We start from the raw sequence: 13,687 nt of genomic DNA, 5'->3' as shown, positions 1-13,687 counted from the left end.
CCAATGTCTTGTGGTGGAAAGACACAAAATATGTGGCTTGCTTCTAAAAAGGGAAAAACCCCGACAAACCTCCATTTAAGAAGCTCGCACAAAGCAGTAGTGAACATTTTTATTGAGACTGGGAAGGTGACACGAGAGTTTGACTCAGTAGACTCAAATATCCTGTGGCGATGAGAGTGGTTATGGCTATCTGATAAAGCAAGATTTAATATTGGGAATTTAACAAAATGAAAAGGAACCGACAACGCCACCCTGGGAATTTCACGCAGGGAGTTCTACTAAATACAAAAGTAATAATTAGGCACACAGGTAAGTTCTACGAGGAAGGAGTAGGAGACGTGGTTCAGAATGTTTAAAATATCAAACCAACTTTTATTCAACATTTAAAAATAAAAGGAACAAACAGCCCAACACTTAAAACGGAGCTACTGAGCTCCTTATTCTTGGTGTAGAAACTGAGGCTAACCGATGAGGGGGCCAAACGGGGGAGGAACCAAAGAAAACAAGGAACACCCCACTCACACGTGACACACCTGCAAAGAAAGTGAAGTGCAAAAAAAGAAGAAGAAAACAACCACAATCCCGGGTCACAGCACTCGAAGTGGCCCACCACCCGGGACACCGCCACCACCAGCAGCTCTCAGCGACTACAAAAGAAAAGATAAACAGTTGGTTACTAAAAGTTCCCTAAAATCTGTCACATGTACTGAAATAGCAAGAAAAACAAACAAACAATGCAATTACACACGCACACACACACACACACACACACACCCGCACACGCACACGCACACACACACACACACACGCACACACACACACACACACACACACACACACACACACACACACACACACACACACACACACACACCACTGTAGCTGGACCGGCGACTTGATAGTGTAACGTCTGCTGTCTGAGGGTCAGCAGTGGCGACGTAAGCAAACGAGGAAAAACAACAAGTAAAACCAAGGCGGGACGAAAGCAACATGCACCGTCGACCGTCTGTACAGGGCGGCTAGCACAATCAAGTGCGGGCGAAGCAGCAGTGTTCCTGCACTTATCTTATAGGACCGAGTTTTGGGCTACAGGTCTTGATCACCAAGCGTCCTCCAGGTGAGGAGAACAACGAGGAGGCTCTGCGCAGCTTTGTGCTAGCAGGCGGCTGGAGTGTGCCGGTGAGGTGTTCAGGAAGCACTGTAAAAAGAACGGACAGGTGAGGTAATACGTACCTATGCTAATAAGCCATAATAATTTAAATGCTAAAATGTCCGCACCTGATCCTCTTAAAACTCGGGCACACAAAACGGATGTTCAGTGTCCCATTGACCACAATGGACCACTAAACGAAGCTTTTAAGAAAAATGCGAAATGAAGCAACTGAGAGCTAAAACAACATGCAAACAATGCCACAGTGCAGCTTTTCTCAAACGGGTCAATTTTGAAATCATTTTTAACTCTGTCTTCATTGATCAGAAGGTCTTTGCAGATTTGGAATTAAAAAATTTTAACTGCAGGAATCATAAAATCGTCTCATCAGTGACGTTTAGAGAGCCATTAAAAAATTAAATATGTGCTGAACAGACGAACGGCGGTGGAAGAGGCCTATGTGACCAGCAGGGGGCAGCAGAGGACCGACAGCCGCAAGTTCCTCCTCAGAGAGGCCTGAGAAGGTTCTGCACCTTCAGCTCCTCCAGGAGGTCCTCAGCAAAGTGTCAGAGTTTGTTGGTTTTTTACCTCGGTCGGCAGAGTCACAGTATGAAGCTTACAGCCAGGGGGCACTGCAGCTCACTCAACACCTACAAGGTTTGAAAAGGAAATTGAGTGGAATTCATCTGGAATGAAAAGAAAAGCACAACTACAGCAGAAAAACTGAACACAAAGACGCACAAAGTTTGAACTACACACTGATTTTCTCCGGACGGGGGCCCCACAGGGCAAGCGAGACCGGACTCATCCCCATGACAGGACCCAGCCCCTTCACCCACCAGGAGGATCGGTACCCAAAGCAGGCCCGGGCACCCAGAGGCCCCCCCCCTACGGACCCAGTATGGCGCATCGACCACCCACCACTGTCAGACCCCCGTGTCTCGGGTCGTCGCCGCCCAGCCGCCCCCGAGCGGCGCAGGGGGACCACCCGGGCAGCGGCCCGGTCCCAGGATTGGAGGAAGGGGGACTCCGCCGCAAGTGGCGAGGTCCCCATAGGCCCAGCCGGTCTCGCACCCCAGGGGCACCGGACCGCACAGGGCCCATCCAGGGTGGGAAAGATGCCGGATCCCGCCCCCGCTAGCAGGCCGACCCCACTGTGTGTAGGGGTGTCAGTGTGTGTATATGTGCACTTGCTGGTGTGTTGAACTATGGTGCGTTTAAAATGGAGGGGTGGTAAGGCCCTGGGGCAACCACACTGCTGCTGAGAAGGGCGGCGGCCGCAGTGCACGAACCACCCCCCAAGCCCTAAGTGTCTATAATGCTATTAAGATTGGAGAGGGTCTTAAGGCCAGAAGGCCGGGCAGCGACCACCCAAGACACAAATCCGCTGAAACAGAAGAAAATAAATAAATTAATTAAAAATTTAGGGGAAAAAAAACAAAACAAAAAAAACACCTATTATGTGACCAGGGGGGACTCCCGGTCAGGGTGCCCCCTCAGCGACATCGGGGCCGGGGACACCACAGGGATCCAGGAGCCAAAGGGGGCCCGCCCCTCACCGCACCGCACCACCCGGGCACACAGGAGCGGTAGCCGGCGAACGCGCAGCCCCACCCCAGGCATGCGACCCCACCGCGTACGATCCAGCGCCAGTCCCCAGACACAGGGACGGACCAGCCCTCCCACCAACAAGGGGGCCCCCAGACCAGAGCCAGGGAACCCCCCCCCCCCCCGGAGCACCACCCCCGGAGCACCACCCACCAACCATCAGGCCCAGCCCCCCGCGTGGTAGACATCCCCCGCCGGGGCACCCAACCCCCGACCCCCCACCAACCCGCAAAGCAGCCCAACCCCCCCCCCAAGACCGCACCCGGCCCGCAGCAGCACGACCACCGCTGCCCACATCAACCAGCAGCCTCAGCTATTGATTGATTACTAGTTAGTTATAGGATGAAGCAGACATTCCTACCAAGGAGGTGTGGTCTAACAGTAAGTTGCTATATTGTGCAATGTGCAGGTGTTGTTTTGTTTTCCAGTTTGTGATTATTGTTTTCTTAGCGATAGATAAGGAGGTGATCAGCATGCGAGATTCTGCCTTATCTGATGTGATATCACTGAGGTCCCCTAAGAGACAAAAAGAAGGAGTGGCTGTGATGTTGTAACCAACCTGTGCTGATAGATCATTGCATACTACGTGCCAGAATTTATTTACTGGTGGGCAATGCTCACACAGGCTCTGTTATGTGTAAATTCTAATGTTTGTGAATTTAATAAAGATATATATATATATTTTTTTTTTTTTTTTTTATTTAAAAAGAAAAGAAAAGAAAAAAAAGGTATGGCGGTATGACACCACTTTGCCATCGTTACTTCTTTCACGTCACTGAAGTTGCCGGTAATCGAGATTTAAATCGGCGAAAAACGTGGACCACTGACAGATCTCGCACCAGCATCTGCCACCAGTCGACGGATTGATCTGTTGCTTCGCATCCTTCGTCGGATGGACTGGTGGCCGACGCCGAACGGAAGCAATGATCCGTTGCATCGCATCCTGCGACGGATGGACTGGTGGCCGACGCCGAACAGCTGTTACTCCACCCATGTAACAAATAGCTTTAGCTTTGATGTTGTGCTGGTGCATCAAGGTGTTCCATAACTGACAACAGGTTGGCTAGGGCAACCTTGTTTGCGTCCGTATCTGGGACGGCAGAATACCTGCTCAACTCGGTCCCGAGCATAAGATTCAGATACACTATTCAACTCCACCTGGGAAGCTAAATCCAGCAGGGTTTGAACAATTGTGTCAATGTGCGCCATGCTCAAATCTGTCCGACCAACGAGATCCGTCAGTGGTCCACGTTTTTCGGCGATTTAAATCTCGTTTACCGGCAACTTCAATGACGTGAAAAGTAACGATGGCAAAGTGGTGTCATACCGCTATACCTTTTTTTTGTTTTGTTTTGTTTTTTTAAATATACAGTATATATATACATTTATTAAATTCACAAACATTAGAATTTACACATAACAGGAGGCAAATGACACTTGGCGTCATACCGCCATACCCACAGCGGAGGTGGAGAGCTGCTGACGTCACTTTCCTCCGCCGCGCGCTTACTTTGAGATTGCGATTTCGTTTTCGAGTTGTGGTCACTCTTGTGCAGGGCAGGACCACGAAAATTAAAAAGCAATGCCCTCAGTTTTCTTTTTGATTGTGTCATAAAAGGTGGGACACGAATAAGAAAATGAAAATGCATTTAGGAATATTTATTAATGATTTTAATTATGAGTCAAATAATGCAGCTTCGTTCTTAAAATGAAAAAGCATTTCTGTTATTATATTCTTATTTTAATTTGGATTATGGTAACTGCTTCCATAAAAAACAAATACATCCATAAATATATACAATGTGAGAATTGTTTCTTGCAAGAGCTGTACTTCAACCCATGACCATCGATAAAAGTGTACACATCTAATCGTAAACAATCTGCTGCAACCTGAATTTCCACTTCTGTGTCTATAAAACAGTCACAGCTTGACTGATGGCTCTGAAGAAGCAGTTTCCATCAGCCTCTACATTCTCATTTGTACACGGCGAACCTAATGGGCCATTGCAATCAGAAATTGGAAAACTCGCACGGTCCAAATGAATCTTCAAGTTTTTGCAAAGGTCTAAACAAACATCAACATCAAGGGGAGAGAAGTTACACTCTTCATTGGTCACAGCACTGACAAACTCTACGTCAGAATTATCCATGTCAAAGTGAGGAGTTTTGCTCTTCTGAAGTGACTCACTGTTGCCAGCTGGTGCTGGAATTTTAAACCGTGACCGGTTTCGCCTTGATGAAAAGAACCATGCAGAACCTTGGCTAATCTAATACCAGTGCCATGATCTGCCACTGCATCTTCACTAGTACTAACTGATGATGGATCACAAATCACATGTGCGAGGCGTAGAACGAGCGGAGCAGTCAGAGGCAACAGAAGAAGAAAGAAAAGCCTCCTTAGCTTAGTTGATCTTCTGTGTTGCCTCCTGGACGGTGCTGGCCTCCTCTGGCTTGGTGCTGGAAACCACGGGAGCCACAGGAACCACGGGCACAGCTCTGGTCATCTGTGGCGTCGCCTCCAACTGATTAAAATAAGAAAGATGTGATTTTATGCCAATAAACATAGAAAGGAAAACACTAGGCTTTACACGATCACGATTTTTGTGCCGATCACCGATCAGTGAGTTTAAATAAACCGATCACCGATCACCGATCCAATCACGTTAGGGGCAATAAATACTTGTTTCTGTACACCCCTTGCCTTCTCACGAGCACCGTCTAAAGTTGTTTGCTTTAGCATCCGTTTCAGAGTTTGCTTTTCTTTTTCCGCGTGTTTCTTGAACTTGACATGCTCCTCCGTGTGTATCTTTTCCAAGCGCCTGATTAAATTTGTGGTGTTGAAGTTTTTGCCAAAGTTCCCCCGCTAGGTACTGTAGCGTTGCATATATTGCAGATAGCTTGTGCTATGTCTGTTTCTCTCACTTTGAAAAACTTCCACACCCCCGACACGTTTGTTTGTGTCGCCCATGGATGTTGCTGTCGTGAAGATTCAAAGAAACTTTATTTTCCGTCACATAGCGACAGTACTCAAAACAGGAAGAGGCACGAAGACGAAAATGAAGGTTTTTGAATCATGAATCATTAGCTCTCGGATACAAACAAATAAACATGTCGATGCTGTGAAACTACTTTGGAGGAAATGAGACAGATTAAAAAAGTTTCAACACGACCATGACGTCATTGATCGGTGATTCATGACATGACGCCCGATCATGAACGTTTCTAAAAATGCCAAATATCGGCCGATCCGATACAGTCGATAAGATGGGTGTAAAGCCTAGAAAACACACACAGGTGATGAAGTGGAAATGAATAAGTACAAACCTGCTGCACTGCTGTGACATTGCTGGAGGCAGACTCAGTCATGTGGACAGTTGAACGTGTTGCCCACACCTGCAAATACAAGGACACAAAGTAACGTTTAAAGAACTGCATTTATTGTCCTATCACAAAGATGCACACAATGAAATACACATATCCCAAATACCAACATGTCACTTGTTTGTTTTGGTTTTTGAGGCAACACGTGCTGATCAGGCTGGACATCTGGAAGAACATAAAGAAATTCATTCATAAACAAAGTAACACACTAATTAAACTGTACATGTACTGTACATATGTGATCTTGTGTTGATAATAGGGGTGGGGCGATACGGCTAACCCACGATTCGATACTGTGACGATATTTGGCCCACGATAATGACAACATCACGACACACGATATCTTCGATATCTTCGAAATTTTGCAGACGATATAATAATAATAATAATAATAATAAACTTTTATTTGTACAGCGCTAAATCACAGCCAAAGGCGTCTCAAAGCGCTTTATACAATCAGAGAGAACCAACTGGGCCCCCGGAGCAAGCAAGATGCGACAGTGGCTGGGAAAAACTCCCCTGTGGGAAGAAACCTAGGGCAGAACCAGACTCCAGAGGGCCATCATCTGCCTATGAGTAATTGGGGTGAAATACAAAAATAGAGGAGAGACAGAGAAAGAGAGAAAGGAGCAGAGTGAGCCAGGGTGGCAGACAGGACAGAGTGAAAAACAGATACACCAACCAGGCAAAACGGATATAAACACAAAGAATAGGAACTAATTCAAGGCTGCTGTCCATGTGGAGTGTAAGTGTCCATGCTTTGGAAGGCAAGAGCCTAGCTCGATGGACAATCTGCCGATAGGACTAGTCCAGGTCTTAAGCGTGGTGGTGGGATGAAGCGATGACAGCAAGACCCCCAGGACAGCACAATCCAGCTCCTGGCGCAGTGGTCATCACCTGCCGGGGACACAGAGACTGCGGCAGTATCATGCATATCGAGCATACTGTACAAAGCATAATGAGAGCTTGGACAGAGTGGATAGAGTAAAAGATTGGATAGAGTAAAAGATTGATTGGGTGAGGAGAGTGATAAAGGCTCCGCCTGCACAGAGCAACGATCCCTGTAACGGGAGCGAAAGATCTCCCTCCACGGCGTAAGCCTACAGCAGCTTAACTGACAGTGGATGGAGTCTAACTATAAGCTTCAAGAAAAAGGAAAGTCTTAAGTCTACTCCTAAATAAACTAACTGTGTCTGCCCCCCTCACCGAGGCTGGAAGATGGTTCCAAAATAGAGGTGCCAGGAAACTGAAACACCTACCTCCTGATCTAACTCTAGAAATTTTTGGGATAACTAAAAGACCTGAATTCTCAGAGCGAAGGGCTCTTGGAGGATGATAAAGTTCAATGAGTTCCCTAATATAAGAAGGAGCCTGAGAATGAAGAGCTTTGTAAGTTAAAACTAGAATCTTAAATTCAATTCTAAATTTGACAGGCAGCAAATGCAAGGAAGCTAAAATTGGAGTAATATGCTGCCTCCTTCTAGTTCCGGTTAACAATCGTGCCGCGGAGTTTTGGATTAACTGTAATGTCCTAAGGGATGAATTTGGGCATCCTGCTAGTACCGAGTTACACTAATCTAGCCTAGACGTAACAAAAGCATGGATTATTTTTTCCGCATCTTTGAAGGACAAAAAACTTCGAATTTTGGCAATGTTTCTTAAGTGGAAGAAAGCTGACCTCCCTACATTCTGTATATGAGAATTAAAGGTGACTCCTAGGTTCCGCACGGTAGAACTGGGTGTAGTACCAAATAGACCACTTTGTCCATCAAAAACTCTGTCCCTACTCTCTCGCGATCCAAATATAATGACCTCAGTTTTGTCGGAATTAAGCAACAGGAAATTCTGTGTCATCCAAGTTCTGACATCACGAAGACAAGATTCCAATTTGGCCAACTGATATGTGACTGAAAAAGAAAAGAATACCCATAAAAAGGAAAATGCCTGTGATCTTGCATTTATTCAAAAACTTTGTATAATGTACAAACAAACGTGCACTGCACAAGCAAACATATTAAAGTGCATGAACATTAATAACTTTCATGTAAACAAGGACAGTGCTTTCTGGTAATGTAAAGTCAGTAGCAACTTGTCTTATCTCAACTTGGGGACTTGGGATATACAAACCGACGGGAAGATGAAAGAGCGAAAAAAAATCCTTTCACTGCCCCGATTCTGAAAATCAATTAAAAATTATGCAGACAAAATAAATAAATAAATAACCGCGTCCCCAAAATATACGGGACAAAGTGAAGTGCGTCCCCCATCAGTTCATTACGGGACAGGCTTTTTAGTTGCCAAATATGGGACAATCGCGTATTTTACGGGAGGGTTGGCAACCCTATCTAGACCACAGACGGAAATTAAATGAGGTTTTGTCATTTTCCCTAAAAAACGGGACAAATTGTGTCCCGGGAGAGATCTTATCTTTCCCGGGACAGGTGGTGAAAAAAGAAAACAATTATGGGAAAAACGGGACGGGTGATAGCGAACGAGGCAGCTCTGCAGATTCGTAGTGTTGCCATTGTATTTTACCTTCGCAAAACAGTTGTTGCAGATTGCATATTCTTTATGAAGTTTCCTCCCGTCATCCGTCTCGTAAAAGCCAAAGTGGGTCCACACTTTAGAGCGGTAACTTGCGGGTGGGTCTTTGATTTGTTTTCCGTTGTTGGTATTTTCCGCCGTTCTTGCATGTGCTCTTCCGTTGTTAACTCGTCTTATTCACCGGCCGCTGCTTACGCCTACTTGACTCTTACGGGATGAGCGCCCCCACAAACAGGACAGGAGAGATTAAGCCTTAGCCTCACTGAACCACACGGGATTGGACGGGATGTCTGTGTGAAATGCAGTCTCAACAGCTGTTGGTACTGTCTATAAAAAAAAGAGGAGAGGAAATCAGAGTCAACTTAGGATAAGTGTTCATTTTTAAAATAAAAAGTTGCACAGTTTGACAAATACAAGAATGGGGGGAAAAAAAAAAAAGAGGGATGAACAGGTTACCTCAACCTCCTGTCCAACAAGAGTCCATTCAGGAGCAGGTCCATACACTGGCATGTGGACAGGACCTGTCACAACCACTCTGGGAGACACCCTGGGCGATGATTGGTTGTGGCACAACACCCCTGGCCTAGGTGAAGGGGGTGCGAGCTGATGGAGCACTGCAGCATGCAGACGCTCCACCAAAATCAGTCCTGAGGTGCACCTAAACAGAAAACAACATGTTAACACATATTTGTCATATCAAATGAAGAGCAAGTAAGGCTGAAGAAGGCAAAACTTACACCATCATAACACCACCATGTACAGCTGACGAAGGGGGAGGTGATCGGCCATATACACAAATGTTACACCTGGAAGAAGTGTCACATAATCAATTATGTAATCACACAATTCTAAGAAATATCTGTTAGCACAGTGTCACTGAAGAGAAAAAAATACAACAAAAATATGTATTTTACACACCCATGCGTGCAGCAACAAGATGATATACTTGACGTAGCGCTGTTTGTAGTTCTGGCTTGACAGTCAGGCGAGGTGGAAAGTCAAGCACAAACACCTACAAAATAGTTGTATATATAAAAAAAACCCAAACAAACATAAAAATGCAAAATAAATTCATGAATATTCTTGTTATTGAACTATGGATCATGGAATTACTTGATATTGATAAAACAAAGTGGCGATGACATTCATGTGTTCAAATTTGTTTGTCACAGCAGATAAACAAACCTTGGGCCAGCGGTCCAACACAGTTGCCAGTAGCGCAGCAAAATCATGGGCGGAGTCTGTTACAAGCCCGTGTTCAAGGTTGTTGCCCGGGGCGAGAACACAAAACCATCCACAAGTGGACAGAGATGTGAGTCTCCCACCACCAGAACAAAAACATAAAGAAACTTGTGGCTTGACAAAATCACGACCCATACCTTCTTGTCTGGTTGCTGGGCCTTAAGAACGAACTTGCACTGTTTTGTCAGTCAGGAGCAAAACGGGCCATCTTCGCACCCAGGTCGCTGACCAGTACCGCGCCCTGTGTAAATTGACAAAAAAGAAAGATCTAAATATGTTTTTGTAAGATTTATTTGGAATACAACATAACAACACAGGCAGAACATGAAATCATGAACGTGGAAGTACTCACGACGTTCAAAGTCCTTCCGAGGTGGAAAAGGTGTCCAATCCCGTTTTTGCTCCAGGCGTCGTTTCATGGCCAGAGAGCGACGGAATGCCTTGGTGTTCGGCATCTGAACAATGAAATGAAAGATTGTGTCATTTTCAATGAAGGACAATGATAACACAAGTTTACAGAAAAAAGTGATGTTTTCTCACACACGACATCAAAACACAGAAAGGTTTCTGTACCTTTGCAGCTGGAGACGATGAGCTTAAATCAATAAAGCAAAAGAAAATGTGTATGTGTACTCTTGGACCCTAACCCTAATGCCATACAAGTCTATGGGGTGAAATTTCAACTTTGTCCTACAGATATGGGGCCACTTGCTTTTTCATCAGGAGCCCCCAAGAAGCACCCACGCCAAATTTGGGGCTTCTAGTCCTTGAGGAACCCCGAAACCCTAACCCTAATTTCAGCTAACCCTAACCCTAACCCTAGTTTCAGCCTTATTGTTAACCCTAATTCAATGCAAGTCTATGGGGTGAATTTTCAACTTTGTCCTAGAGACATGGGGCCACTTGCTTTTTCATCAGGAGCCCCCAAGACGCGCCCACGCCAAATTTGGGGCTTCTAGTCCTTGAGGAACCCGAAACCCGAACCCTAATTTCAGATAACCCTAACCCTAACCCTAGTTTCAGCCTTATTGTTAACCCTAATTCAATGCAAGTCTATGGGGTGAATTTTCAACTTTGTCCAAGAGACATGGGGCCACTTGCTTTTTCATCAGGAGCCCCCAAGAAGCGCCCACGCCAAATTTGGGGCTTCTAGTCCTTGAGGAACCCCGAAACCCTAACCCGAATTTCAGCTAACCCTAACCCCAACCCTAGTTTCAGCCTTATTGTTAACCCTAATTCAATGCAAGTCTATAGGGTGAATTTTCAACTTTGTCCTAGAGACATGGGGCCACTTGCTTTTTCATCAGGAGCCCCCAAGAAGCGCCCACGCTAGATTTGGGGCTTCTAGCCAATGAGGAAAAATTTGGAGCAGACACTTAAGGCACTTAAGATCCTCAAAGGACTGTTGCCACTCACTAGACCAAACAAATGGTTTCAATGGACTGGTTAATTCTTCTCTCGTGGCCGGCAGCTCCACTGCCTTGGTGCTGGAGATGCCCGCTCAGGGGCGCCGCCAGGAATTTTGGGCCCCCTTCAAAAAAACAAAAACAAATGGGCCTCCTTTTGCGCAGCGCTTGTCAAAAGCTTCACATCACTCAAAAAATACAGTCTAGTTCAATAATAGTGCTTGAGTCCATCTTGACAGTGTCAATGTATTTTTATTGTGAATTCTCCACTAAGCAAACTCTTAACATTGATGAATGATTCATGAAAAAAACACTTGATGTCTCTCGGACAAAGTTGAGCTTTGACCTTCACAGACTTGCACTGCATTAGGGTTTAGCGATAAGGCTGGAATTAGAGTGAGGGTTTTGGGGTTCCTCAAGAACTAGAAGTCCCAAATTTGGCGTGGGCGCTTCTTGGGGGCTCCTGATGAAAAAGGAAGTGGCCCCATGTCTCTAGGACAAAGTTGACTTTTGACCCTCATAGACTTGTATGGCATTAGGGTTAGCGATAAGGCTGGAATTAGAGTGAGGGTTTCGGGGTTCCTCATGGGCTAGAAGCCCCAAATTTGGTGTGGGTATGTCCAGGAGGATCCTAATGAACCTGAAAGTGGCCCCATGTCCCTAGGACAAAGTTGACCTTTGACCCTCATAGACTTGTATGGCATTAGGGTTATCGATAAGCGATACAAACCTGGTGAGTTTAAGACTTAGTGACTCTACGTACATGAATGTATGGGGTACCCCGTCCTTACCTTGTTCCAACCTTCCCTCCACAAACCTGGCTGTCCAGTGCAGAAGTCAAAGTGAGAGAGAGAACAAAGAAGGAGGAGGGCCTGTGACGCCGCTGCTGATTGGCTCGTTGGTCGGTTGAATGAGCCAATTCTAGAGCTCCCCTCGGTGTCCACACACTGCAAAATATATCTAAGAAATAAACACTTACATTGAGAAAGAACAGGCTAGAAACAAGTCAAATTATCTGCCAATGCAGTAAAATATTTAGACTTGGTAAGATTTCTTAAAATAAGACGATATATCTAGGCATTTGAAGAATGGAAAAACTCTTGAAATAAACAGTAAAGCACTCATTCCAAGGACTGTACTCTGTACTGTAAGTCAAATAAACTTGATACTAGCTTCTCAATTCTTTTTTCACGTTTGCTTCTTTCTTAATTTGAATGAAAAGATCTTAAAACCAGACCTACTAACAGTGCAATTCTTCTTAATTTAAGTGTTCACAATATTAGCTTTTTTTTCTCAAAATGAGACAAAGCATCCACCCCCCCTACGCCCACTCCCCCCCAAAAAAAATTATTAAGCAAACAGAATTAATATTGTCAACAACTATTTATTCACTTAAATTGCTGACAGTGCCTTCACTGCCTTGTACGTCACTAAGGCATTGCATCTTAAAACAACCTCAAGCAATCATTTCTAGAACGCAAGTAACAATTGTTACAATATTCACCGTCATCATTATTGAATATTGATTCAGATTCCCTGACACTCAGTTACACAAAAAAAAAAAAAAAAACAGTATGGGGACAGCATATAGTGTTCCTATCACCACTGATAACATGTTTGTTCCAACAGACTCCCACCCACCCTCAAGTTACAACTACCAGGGGAGTGTATCACTACCTATGCCTAGTACACAGCTATACTCCCCAATTTCCATTCTGCCATGGTCTTTTTTGTATGAGGCTGTGGTGTCTCACTCATGGATAGTGTCCTGTAGCACTTCTGTCTGAATGACAGAGAGAAGGGTTGCCACACACTTTTGGATATGTGAGGTGCAGGGCATAGTCGTAACCCATCAGATGAAGCAGACGGTCACTCAAGTCTTCCTTGGCAAGCGTGGTGGCGGGAGTGGCTCCAAGACAGATGAGACAGCGGGTCCCATCAAACAGCAACACAGGAAAAACCTCTTCTGCGAGTACATTATGGGATCTTCTGTTGGCTAAAGAAAAAGAAGAAGGAAACGCCACATCCATGCATGGAACTACGAAGTGTTGAATGTGAGAAAATGCGAACACCTGAATGACATGAAGCAGTACCTCACTGGCATGTCCCAGCTTCTTCGGTGGTGGACTTGGTGAAGGAGAGAGTGTGGGGAGTGCCCTGAGCAGCGCGATGGAATATTCCACTGGAATAGAACAAATCAACTTTGAGTTCAAAGTTAGTCTTCCTAAAAATGAGTCTTATTAGGTTTGTGTTGATCACAAAAAAAATCTTATTTTTTCAGCATGAAGAGTATTACCATTCTGCATCTATTCATTCAGCGCAACATAAACCATCCTATGTCCAAGGAAACAGCTAC

Source organism: Nelusetta ayraudi, unplaced genomic scaffold, assembly GCF_046127955.1.
Source record: "Nelusetta ayraudi isolate G7.1 ecotype Tasmania unplaced genomic scaffold, CSIRO-AGI_Nayr_v1 ptg000047l, whole genome shotgun sequence".
Taxonomy (NCBI): Eukaryota; Metazoa; Chordata; class Actinopteri; order Tetraodontiformes; family Monacanthidae; genus Nelusetta; species Nelusetta ayraudi.
This window is presented reverse-complemented; position numbering follows the sequence as displayed.